The sequence below is a fragment of the Mauremys reevesii genome, linkage group 5 (assembly GCF_016161935.1).
Source record: "Mauremys reevesii isolate NIE-2019 linkage group 5, ASM1616193v1, whole genome shotgun sequence".
Taxonomy (NCBI): domain Eukaryota; kingdom Metazoa; phylum Chordata; order Testudines; family Geoemydidae; genus Mauremys; species Mauremys reevesii.
Window position 1 is genome coordinate 82761562 of NC_052627.1, and position 10903 is coordinate 82772464.

The 10903-nt window shown below is 39.5% G+C and overlaps 1 long non-coding RNA gene across 1 annotated transcript; it reads right to left on the bottom strand.

The window, feature by feature from the left end:
• Positions 1 to 2383: 2383 nt before the first annotated feature.
• Positions 2384 to 9093, bottom strand: LOC120405768. Its single transcript, XR_005598850.1, has 4 exons — positions 9043 to 9093; positions 7766 to 7847; positions 3314 to 3420; positions 2384 to 2692 (listed from the first exon to the last, which is right to left on the bottom strand). It is a non-coding gene; the product is annotated as an uncharacterized LOC120405768 (long non-coding RNA).
• Positions 9094 to 10903: the final 1810 nt, after the last annotated feature.

Consider the following 10903-nt stretch of genomic DNA (forward strand, 5'->3'; position numbering starts at 1 on the left):
TGCTGCAGCTAACCAGTATCACTCTGGAGGATGAAATCTCAGCATCAACATTAATAAATTATAATTATAGCCATATAGAGGAAAGAGAAATGTTATCAGGACTTATTGCCATCAAAGTCACATTATAAGCAACATTCAATAACTCAGCTGTGTTTCTGTCCATCTTGCGCAGGCATGTGGAAAGTTATTCCACATATTTCTCTCTATGCTGATAATTCAAGAGAAATACAAGACTTGTTTTCCAGTGTAAAGATGTAAGCATATTATTTTTAGCTTAATCTTTTCACTTGGACAACCCATCTGAAATTTAATTATTTATTCACAACCAGGGTCCTAATTAGAGGTGCAGTGAGCTGTTTGTATGTCTGTTGAACTCCAGTGAACAAGTCCCTTGTTGCGCGCAAGTTTATGGCCATTAGCCCAGCAGCTTTTGCTCTTCACTGCAAGACTCAGTTCAACCACTATGCTCTAGAGAAAGGAAGAGTTTCAGAACACTAACATTGTTACTACTGAGCTCCCCTGTGTTTCTTTCTTTCAATAAACTATTAAAGACCATGCTCATCACCTGTAGCTGAGCCAACTAGTGCTTAAGTGCTTAGGCACTTTTTCATCAAGTGTGTTCTTGAAAAATTGGAGTAGCTTTGAAAAAGCAATTGAAGCAATTTGACATAATAAGGCATTAATTAAAGCAAAATTATAGTGAGGAATATTATAGCATTTATAGCATCTGCATTAAAACTGAGTGCATCAAGATTAAAAATAATATAGCAAATAGCTAAGTAATTAGTAGTAATTGGGAACCTGATTTTGCCACAATTACTAATGTTGTGCAGCACTTTTCTCAGTGAGCAGGTTCTACTCAGAACATAAAAATGGCCATACTGGGTCAGACCAAAGGTCCATCTAGACCAGTATCCTGCCTTCTGACAGTGGCCAATGCCAGGTGCCCCAGAGGGAATGAACAGAACAGGTAATGATCAAGTGATCCATCCCCTGTTGCTCATTCCCAGCTTCTGGAAAACAGAGGCTAGGGATGCCATCCCTGTCCACCATGGTGAATAGCCGTTGGTGGACCTATCCTCCATGAATTTATCTAGTTCTTTTTTGAATCCTGTTATAGTCTTGGCCTTCACAACATCCTCTGGCAAAGAGTTCCACAAGTTAACTGTACGTTGTGTGAAGAAATACTTCCTTGTGTTTGTTTTAAACCTGCTGCCTATTAATTTCATTTGGTGACCCCTAGTTCATGTGTTTTATGAGAAGGAGTAAATAACACTTCCCTATTTACTTTCACCACACAAGTCATGATTTTATAGACCTCAGTCATTTCCCCCTTAGTCGTCTCTTTTCCAAGCTGAAAAGTATTATCAATAGTAGCAAAGCCTAACCTGAGGTACAATTCAGTGTGATTGAGAATGGCAGAACATGGTCCTAGACAATGAGAACCAAATTGTACAGTCAATTGACTACTAGCAAATGGGAGTTTTGAATGTACAAAGATTGAGGCTTCGGGCTTTCATTTTGAACTGATAATGTTTCTAAGATCTCTCTGAATACAATTAGCAACAAAGAGTCCTGTGACAGCTTACAGACTAACAGAAGTATTGGAGCATAAGCTTTCGTGGGTGAATACCCATTCACCCACAAAAGCTTATGCTCTTCACCCACGAAAGCTTATGCTCCAATACTTCTGTTAGTCTATAAGGTGCCAAAGGACTCTTTGTCACTTTTTACAGATCCAGACTAACACGGCTACCCCTCTGATACTTGAATATAATTAGTTACTCTAAAATGCATAATCGTATTGTATAGAATTAACCAATACATATTACAGATTATCAAAACTTTAAAATTAATATTGGCATTATTAAAAAAAAATGTCTGCAGGCAACTTAGTCCTCTTATGAAATGCTAATAAATAGAGATGGGAGGCCCATAAGTTGTCATTTTATAAATTTTAATTTTAACCATTTTATTTGTTGTCTAGTTTGTTGAACCATAAAAGAACCAAAATGTCACCAAACCAAACCAGTGCATTTTTATCTTCTCTTCTTCAGAAACATGTGAAAATGTAAAAAGGCCAAACAGGTGGTATTATTTTTTAATCTGTAAAAGTACCTCTGCGTTGTGACTTTACATGAGAACATTTAGCCTGGAGCAAATTTTTGTGGCTGAGTTAGCATCTCCAAAAAAAAATAAAAAAAAAAAATAAAAATGAAGTTTTGGAATGGAAATGCTGAGTCTGCTGACACAAGTTTAACAGCCTCTAGAGTACGTGCCTGTACAGTAATTCAATATTGCCAAATACAATACCTAATAAAACATGACACCACACATAAGAAGCAAGAAACTCTTTTTTTTTTGTCTAATTCATCACAACTCTCAAAATATTTTTGATATGGTAAACTGGCTCAAAACTATTACAGGAAATTAATGTCCAGCTGCACAGTATTAACTTTACAAAACGTAAGCTTTCCTGGGCAGGGAGCATGCCTTCTTTGATTCTTCACCTAGCACATTGTCAGGCCCATCAAGAGAAATTAGGGGCCCTGGTATATCATGTTTGCTGAGACTCCACTGCCTCCCATTTCACTTTATTTACATAGACATTACAGATGTTTGGTGGCACACCTGAGCTCAGGGCTCCAGTTCGATTATTCCTTCCTTTTCTCAGCCCTTACCATTGTGATCACTACAGTAAACAAATTAAGAATAAGAAAATTAAAATACAGAAATTATTAGAAAGAAGGAACATATTTTTAACACTGAAGGTGATTAACAATAGGAACAAACTACAAAGGGAAGTGGTAGATTATTAATTTTTGGATTAAAGCTGGTTGGAAAAATCAAAATCTATACCAATAAAAAAAGATGTGTGGGTTTTTTGTTTGTTTGTTTGTTTTAATTTACCTGAAATTGGGACAAAAACGCAAATATGCAAACTTTTTCATGGGAATGGATTGCGAAAAAATAATGTTCATTTTGGGAGAACATAAACTTATTTGAGGGGGGGGTGAGCTTGCTGCTTGTCTGCCTGGGGACCCCTTGTCAATTTCTCTTTCTTCTTCCAGGCAGAAAGTGAAATTGACAAAGGTCTTCGGGGCAGACTGCAAAAGGTTGAGCACTCAGGCTGGCTCTCCACCTTCTCATCTCTCTCCCAGCCTGGCTACGAGAGAGATGAACAGGGCTTTGGTGGAATTTGGCTCTCCATGTTTTCACTGCTTAGAGTTATTGTCACTTTTATTGTTCAATGTGTATTTTTGTAACCCTGTCCCTTTCCTCTGTAGGTTACTCAGGAGGAGGCAATACTTACCTGAGTGCCTAATATTATTGACATTAAAGGAGATCCTGAGTATCCCAGTGGTGATGTTGGATAGGTGGGGATCCTCTATCCACCCTGCTGCTGAAGTCCTTTTACTCCTAAAGGAATTTAAAATTGGTGGTGCCTCCGTCTGGCTGGCCCCTGTACACACTCAATGGTGTGCCTTGGGAACCTCCAGGAATAAACCTATTCTAATAATAAATAATAATAATATAATCTTGGCAAAGGGGTAACTCAAAAATTCCAATTATAAATAATATGCATCCAATATACCTAAATTAGAGTAAACACAACTTTACTTAACAATTTAAAACACAGGGTATAACAGACTAAGATTATGCCACTACTAATTTAAATCCACAGGGGGAAGTTGAATAAAATAAATTAACAAATATAGGATAGAGTGATGAATGAAACTTATCTAACTGACATTTACACTGCAACCATTTACCCCACCCCAGAGTGTACACTCCTCTGGATTTCAGAGTCCTAGGCACTTGCTTGTGTGGGTGCACTTGAAAATCTGCAGCTGAAGACAGCACTCTGTTGGTTCTGTGTATCCATCCAGCCAAGGCAACAAGCTGTACAACCCCACTGGAGATTGGAGTTCGTGTAACCCACACACCTTCTGGGTGTGGGGTTCTGTCCCATCTACTGGCACCAAGACCACTTAGAGAGAGAGATAAAATGAGCCTCAGCTAAGAGCAGGCTGGCTTTTAGCTCATGTGGTAGAGGCTCATTCACTAGGCTCCAGAGGTCCCAGGTTCAATCCCACCCAGCAACACTCAGGGTTTGTCGGCATTACATTGGCTCCACCAGATATCAGCAGCTCTGGGTCCTGGTTCAATAGGAAGATCGCTTTGCCTTGACTCAGTCTCTCTACTATACCCCTGCCCTTGCAAGTACTTTCCCAAACAAGAGTGGGGGTTACTCACAGTTCCTTCACTACAGGCCCACCTCAGACAGCTCTAGGCACAGCAACAGTCTCCAGTGAAACCACCAACAGCCTCTGAGGCTCCTTGCTTAATCAAAGCCCCTGCAGGCTCTCAGCAGCACACAGGATCTTCCCCTGGAACACTCCCAATAAAGTTCAGAGGCCCCTCTAATTAAGGGTGCTTACCTTTTAAAATAGGATACAATTTCTATTGTCCAGAGAAGTTGGCAGTTTGTCTGATCAGCTACCCAATGTTTAAATAAAAGTACCAAGTTATTACTATTTTCTAGCTTCTCTACTGCATTAAGATGTGAAAAATCTGTTTGTCTTATAAGCATTGTAAAGTCCCATATCATTTTTTAAGAGTAGGGGGTTATCCACTGTACATTTTGAATTATTTATCCTTCTCCCACTGTTTCTCATCACTCAACTATCTTCTTTCACAGAGGTAGCTGTGTTTGGTGGTGGTCTGTATTAAAGCCCCAATCCTGCTGCAACTTGGAGCAAGTCCATGGAGTGTTGCACCAGGGCCGCCCAGGGTGGGGGCAAGTGGGGCAATTTGCCCCAGGCCCTGGCCCCCTCAGAGGCCTCCATGAGAGTTTTTCGGTGCCCCTGGAGCGGGGTCCTTCACTTGCTCCGGGGGCCCCGGAAAACTCTTGCTGGGCCCCCGGAGCTTCTTCCGCTCCAGGTCTTCGGCAGTAATTTGGCGGCGGGGGGTCCTTCCACTCTGGGACCCGCCGCCAAAGTGCTCCGAAGACCCGGCACTTCAGCGGCGGGTACCGGGGCGGAAGGATCCCCTGCAGCCGAATTACTGCTGAAGCAGGGGGCCCCCACCGCCAAAGACCCCAGGCCCCCTGAATCCTCTAGGTGGCCCTGTGTTGCACCCATGCAGTGCCGCAGGATTGGGGATTTAGCTTGCAAAGCATATTAAAATACTTTATATGGGCCTGATCATTCAAAGCCTTAATCATGTGAGCAATCCTGTGGGTCAGTGGAGTTACTCACAGAGAGCTAGAGTTCAGTATTACCACAAACTTTGATTAAGGAGAAGAACACAATAACACAATTACACTGCTCCAGGAGTCACAACAATCTGGTACTTGATACCCCTTGTTCCAAGGGGGAAATGATCTGCACTAGCTTTATGCTTGGTACATAGTATTTCTCTCTCTCCCTGCTGCCTTACCTATACTTTCCAGCATATTGGGAGATAAAATCAAGGCTCTGCCCACATCTTTCCCATCTGTGTGGGGTAGGGAAACAGTAGCCAGGCAGAATCTGCTGCCCTGCCATGCACAGTCTGGCAGTGCAGGTGGCCCACAAGAGGGACTAATTGGGTGTTTTACTCTTGCATGTGGGCATTCATGATGGTTTACAACTGAACTGTTAGTATTGCTTTTACATGAATAAGCCTTTGCGGGATGAGAGTGAGGAAACTGAAGTTATTTAATAACATATATTAATATATTAATCAGATTTTTATCAGAAGGCAAAGGAGATTTTAGCCACTCAGATGTAAAAATGTTAACAATTTGATAAAAATTTTTTTTTGATATTTGCTAAATGACTACAAAACCTTATAAACATTCAAAATACTCAGCAGAATTACTTCAAATTGCAAAAGTATTCCAAGGTTTGTCATGAAAAACAGGTGGTTATTTTCAGCTCTGTACACAATTTCCTTTTGAGTTAAATGACAGAAAAACTGAAACTGGCTAGATAAAGTCACTTGAGTAAAAGCGTTAAAGCCTTTTTTACTCCATCAATCCTGCAGGCAGCTTTATATTTGCTAGATTAGATTGATAGATTGGCTTGAATTGTGTTTCAGTAAATCCATGGTCAGACAAGTGCATGCAAACAGGACAAGTACAACCCTGATTCTTCCTGATTACACAGATGGGCAGCTAAAGCGTTCATGTCTGACCTTTATTATAACTTGCCACTAAGTGCTTGCCTAACCCCTGCTCTTGTACATCAAGTTTTACACCCCCTAACATGTTTCTCTGCTGTCTTTTAATTTGTGACTTCAAGTTACTCTCCAGTGTCCTGGTGCTTTCATCATACTCCCTAAGGCAGCAATTCTGCATCTGGTTGTACTGGATAAACGTGAATTATCAAATGCTTATAAAACAAGATATTTTCTACCAAATAAGCACCACTAACAATTCTCCTAATCTGGGCTAAGCTTCTCCTGTGCATGACTTCTAATGTTAGCAGTGATCATGATTTGTTAATAGTGCCAGCTTTAATATTGACAGGGGAGCCCAATAACACAAGTACTATCAGTCTTTTTCTCTCCAATAATTAGCATAGTCTGACATTTAGTTAGGTGCTAATTACAGAATACTTTTCTGTATGTAATCACACACATTATTTCAAAAGTATATTCTTAATCCTATAAGAACCCTATAGGGTTTTCAGAAAACTGGATATTTTGCAGTTCTTTCTTTCACTGTGGAGCCTAATCCTATTCTCTGTGTGAATGATGATTCTAGACTATATTTTTATTCATTCATTACAGGTTTAAAAAATAGTTCCTTGTATTGATGAAGCACATTTAAAAATAAAAGTACCAAAAGTAGGGCAAGTTTATGCAAAGAAAATTGCTACGTGTTGAGTTTGGAGGACATAAAGACATGAAAATTCACTGAGACAAATGACAGGTGCATAGGAATGGCCCTTTAATGTCTTTCAGCTATAACAAAGACATCTTTAAAACACTATATTAACACTTGCCCCTGTTAAACTGCAACAAGATAGTCACAGCAAAATGAAGATTAACCACTAATAATAACCTTTCCAGTAAAATGTTGCTGCAGTCAGGGAGCATGAAACTGATGCAAATACAGTCCCATTTGCCTCCTATCTTTTTCTTTCCAAAGGTAAGAAGAGTATGATATTATTGCCTATCAACTACAGAGATTTGCCAGGCATGAGTTGATCAATATGTTATTCTTGCATCTCTCATAAGGAAGCATTAAAGTGTCCTACTAATTGAAAATAAGTTGAAGTTTTATTATTCTTTCCATTTTGTATTTCTTACATATGGATCTTAATCTATGCTATCACAACTTTACTCACCTATTTTCCAAATGTGAGAAAAGTTATATTTTATCATAGACTTCACTAATATGTAGGTATGAAATTGCATCGTGGTGCGGTCAATCATGTTTGAACATAGAAGATAACCAGACAGAGGTCTCCACTTTTTGACTACCAAAGGAAATGCTAATTAAAAACTTTACATTATATTCAGGGACCAAGTGGTGCCATCTCTCAACAGTGCTGATTGTTTCACAGCACAGTATGTGGGACTTCCTTTACTGGTCTTCCTATCCCAATAACTCTCCTTTTGATGTCATAAAGTTTCTGATTCCATACTACTACTGTGGGTGCCAGAATTCCCTACAGATGGGGAGAATCAATTCAGAAAAATAAAAAGCCTTCCCCAACAATTTTGGCTGTTTATAGAACTAAACCATTTTGAAAATTCTGAAATATTTGGTTACCTTTTTCCAAGCCCAGTAGCAGAAGTACCATGACACAGGTTATGTATTTCCAGCCTGACTAGAAGCAGGAAGCACTGGAAATCTGAAAAAAGGAAACATTTTTTTTGTTTGTTTGAGATTTCCAGACAAATTTTGCAAGCTCAAAAACATTTGGATAAAAGGCTTGGAGATAGATATATATATAATATATGTATATTATATCTATCTCCAAGCCTTTTATCCAAATGTTTTTTGGATATAAATTTAAACTAGATAGATAGATAGTTAGTTAGTTTAAATTTTTCCAAATAATGGTAAAAAAAATCAGAATAAAGCATTTTGTAAAATTTCATTTCATTTTTGCTAGAAAAGACTTCCTGTTTTTCAAGCAGCCCTGTTAATGACACTTGATACTATAAGGATGGGCACTCGAGAAGTGCTCATAGATAGAAAGATAGATGAATGAACTCTTAAACATTATTGGGTCACCGTGTTCTCTTTCAACAGGTCAAAGAATATGATTTATATCTTTGAATTTTAAGTAGAGCTAGATGCTTCAGCCTGCAATCTGAATCCCCTTAAGGACTTATCTCTCTCACTTAGTCTCACAAATATTAATGGATGTATCCTCCTATGACTCTGTGAGCCAGGAATGTGCATTTTCCAGCAACTGAGACACCTAGAGTGAAATCCTGGCTTCACTGAAGCCAATGGCAGAGCACATAAGAAGCACAGGCAACAAACTAAATGCAAATATTTTGAGTCAAGTCACTACCTTAACAACAATACCTTTCCACTCAGATCCACACTTTCTTTAAGTCCAGGAGTGCTTAGATCTAGGGTTTTTGTCCCAACCCTTTACAAACTTAGTAACCAATCAGAGTCAAAACCAAGTGTCTAGAAATTCTTGTTAGGATATAGATATCCAGGCCTGTCTGTAAAGGCCTATACTTCAAGAATTTAGGTGTATTCTTACCACTTAGCTAGTTATAGAGGTATAAAAGAAAGAATTAAAATCACTGTCGGCCAGTGTAAGGGCTTTCTTTTACTGTCACAGTCTGAGGCCCTGTTCTTAGGCTAAGTAAGGCCTTTGGCTAAGCAGCAGAGGCAGCCATAAACTGGGAAGCGTGTGGTCACATCATTACTTTCCAAACTAGTCACATTGAAATAAGGTGCTATTGGGCTGTTAGGAATACAACCCTGTCCTGATAATGTCTATCACCTCCAGAGAAAGGGAAGAGCCTAGAAGATGTAAAAGGAAACTTAGTTTGATAGCATCCTGTCTGGCAAGAACTCACTTATCAATAGCTGGGATGTGAAATCCTCATTTCTGTATTGTTCTATAACTGTAGTCTCCACTTCCCTATTGTTTGTCTGTATAATCTCCGTCTGGTTCTGTGATTGTTTCTGTCTGCTGTATAATTCATTTTGTTGGGTGTACACCAATTAAGGTGGTGGGATATAATTGGTTAAATAACCATGTTACAATATGTTAGGATTGGTTAGTTAAATTTCAGTAAAATGATTGATTATGGTATAGCTAATCAGAACTCAAGTTTTACTATATAGTCTGCAGTCAATCAGGAAATAAGGGGGGAATGGGAATGGGGGAAATGGAATCATGTTTTGCTAAGCGGGGGGATGGTAACAGTGAATGGGAATAGGGACATAGGCAAGGCTCTGTGGTGTCAGAGTTGGGAAGAGGGACACTGAGGAAGGAAACTGGAATCATGCTTGCTGGAAGTTCACCTCAATAAACATCTAACTGTTTGCACCTTCGGACTTTGGGTATTGTGGCTCTCTGCTCATGCAAGAAAGACCAGGGAAGTGAGAGGGATAAGAATACACCTAAATTCTTAAAGTATAAGCCTTTACAGATAGGCCTGAATATCTATATCCTAACAGTTCTGGAGTGTTTATATCTTTGGTTCAAGTCTATCGCTAATTTTAAGACTAGGAAAGAAAATCTGTAGTTCCATGCCCAGAACAAAGGAACAATGGCTGCACAGGCCAAGAAATATCCACTTTGCATTTGAGTTTGGAGTCTAAAAGGCAGGTAATTAAAAATCAAATAAAGGAATGTTTTGAACAAAACCCAGCATGGCATCACTGCTCCGTCATACTGCATGATGAACTTACAGGAACTCAAGCACAGAAAACTGTAAAGTTTAATTTTCCTTGAATTACCCACACACTGTGTTCAAGGAAAACAATCAGAACATGCCTATACATAAAAAGCCTATTTGTGACTAATACATTGGGGAAATCCTTCAAGAACATTCTTTCCTTACTTAGAGTTCACTCATCTAATGCTCCTAAGGTTACTACATCTATTGTGAATTTCCACCATTTCTCCCCCTCAGAAATTGATTAGGTTTTCCTTTCTAAGTTTAATTTGCCTGTTGGACCAGATCCTCCCCTTTTCCAATTTAATTACCTAGTAAATGAATGCTGATTTCATAAACATGTTATGCCACTTTCCCAAATGAATGATATGAAAATGAGCCTTACATATTCCATAACAGGCTAGGACACCAAGGATCTTCAATATCTATGAAATACTGTGGAAGCTGGGGGTGGGGAGGAATACAATGTTACTAATGCTGACATATTGTTATTGTCAGTGCAACAGGGTGGCTTGCTTCTTCATGGCTGAAGGGCCTGGGGCTAGCTAAGTCTGCTTACTGAATGAGCACACCTGAGAGAGCTCTGGTGCTCTCCACTATAAGAGCAGCATGCAGCTGCAAGAAGGACTTAATGGTAGTAGAGAGCAGTTGTAGTGAACAAGAGATACCTGCTAGAGACTGTGACAGGGAGAAGTGATTGAAAGTCAGAAGGCTAAGCTCTACTCAGCTAAAGCCTGTGAATTCTGGGTCAAATTTAAAACTGGTGTAAAGACTTCATTTGTTCTGGATTTTTGAGAGAGAAATAGTTCTGTGTTTTGTTTCTGACAGCTTGCTGATAGCCTGAGTGGAACTGGTAAAAGGTGGGGAAACAAAGGGACCCACCTCTAGAAAGGAGAACTGGGATTCCTCACCAAGGGGCAGAGAGAGACTGAACTGGGGATGGGGATTGCACAGCCAGTATCTGCCCATAGGACTGAAAAATTGAACCTCCAGAAGAGGAGTGTTTTAATTACCTCTTGGACTATGGTGTGGT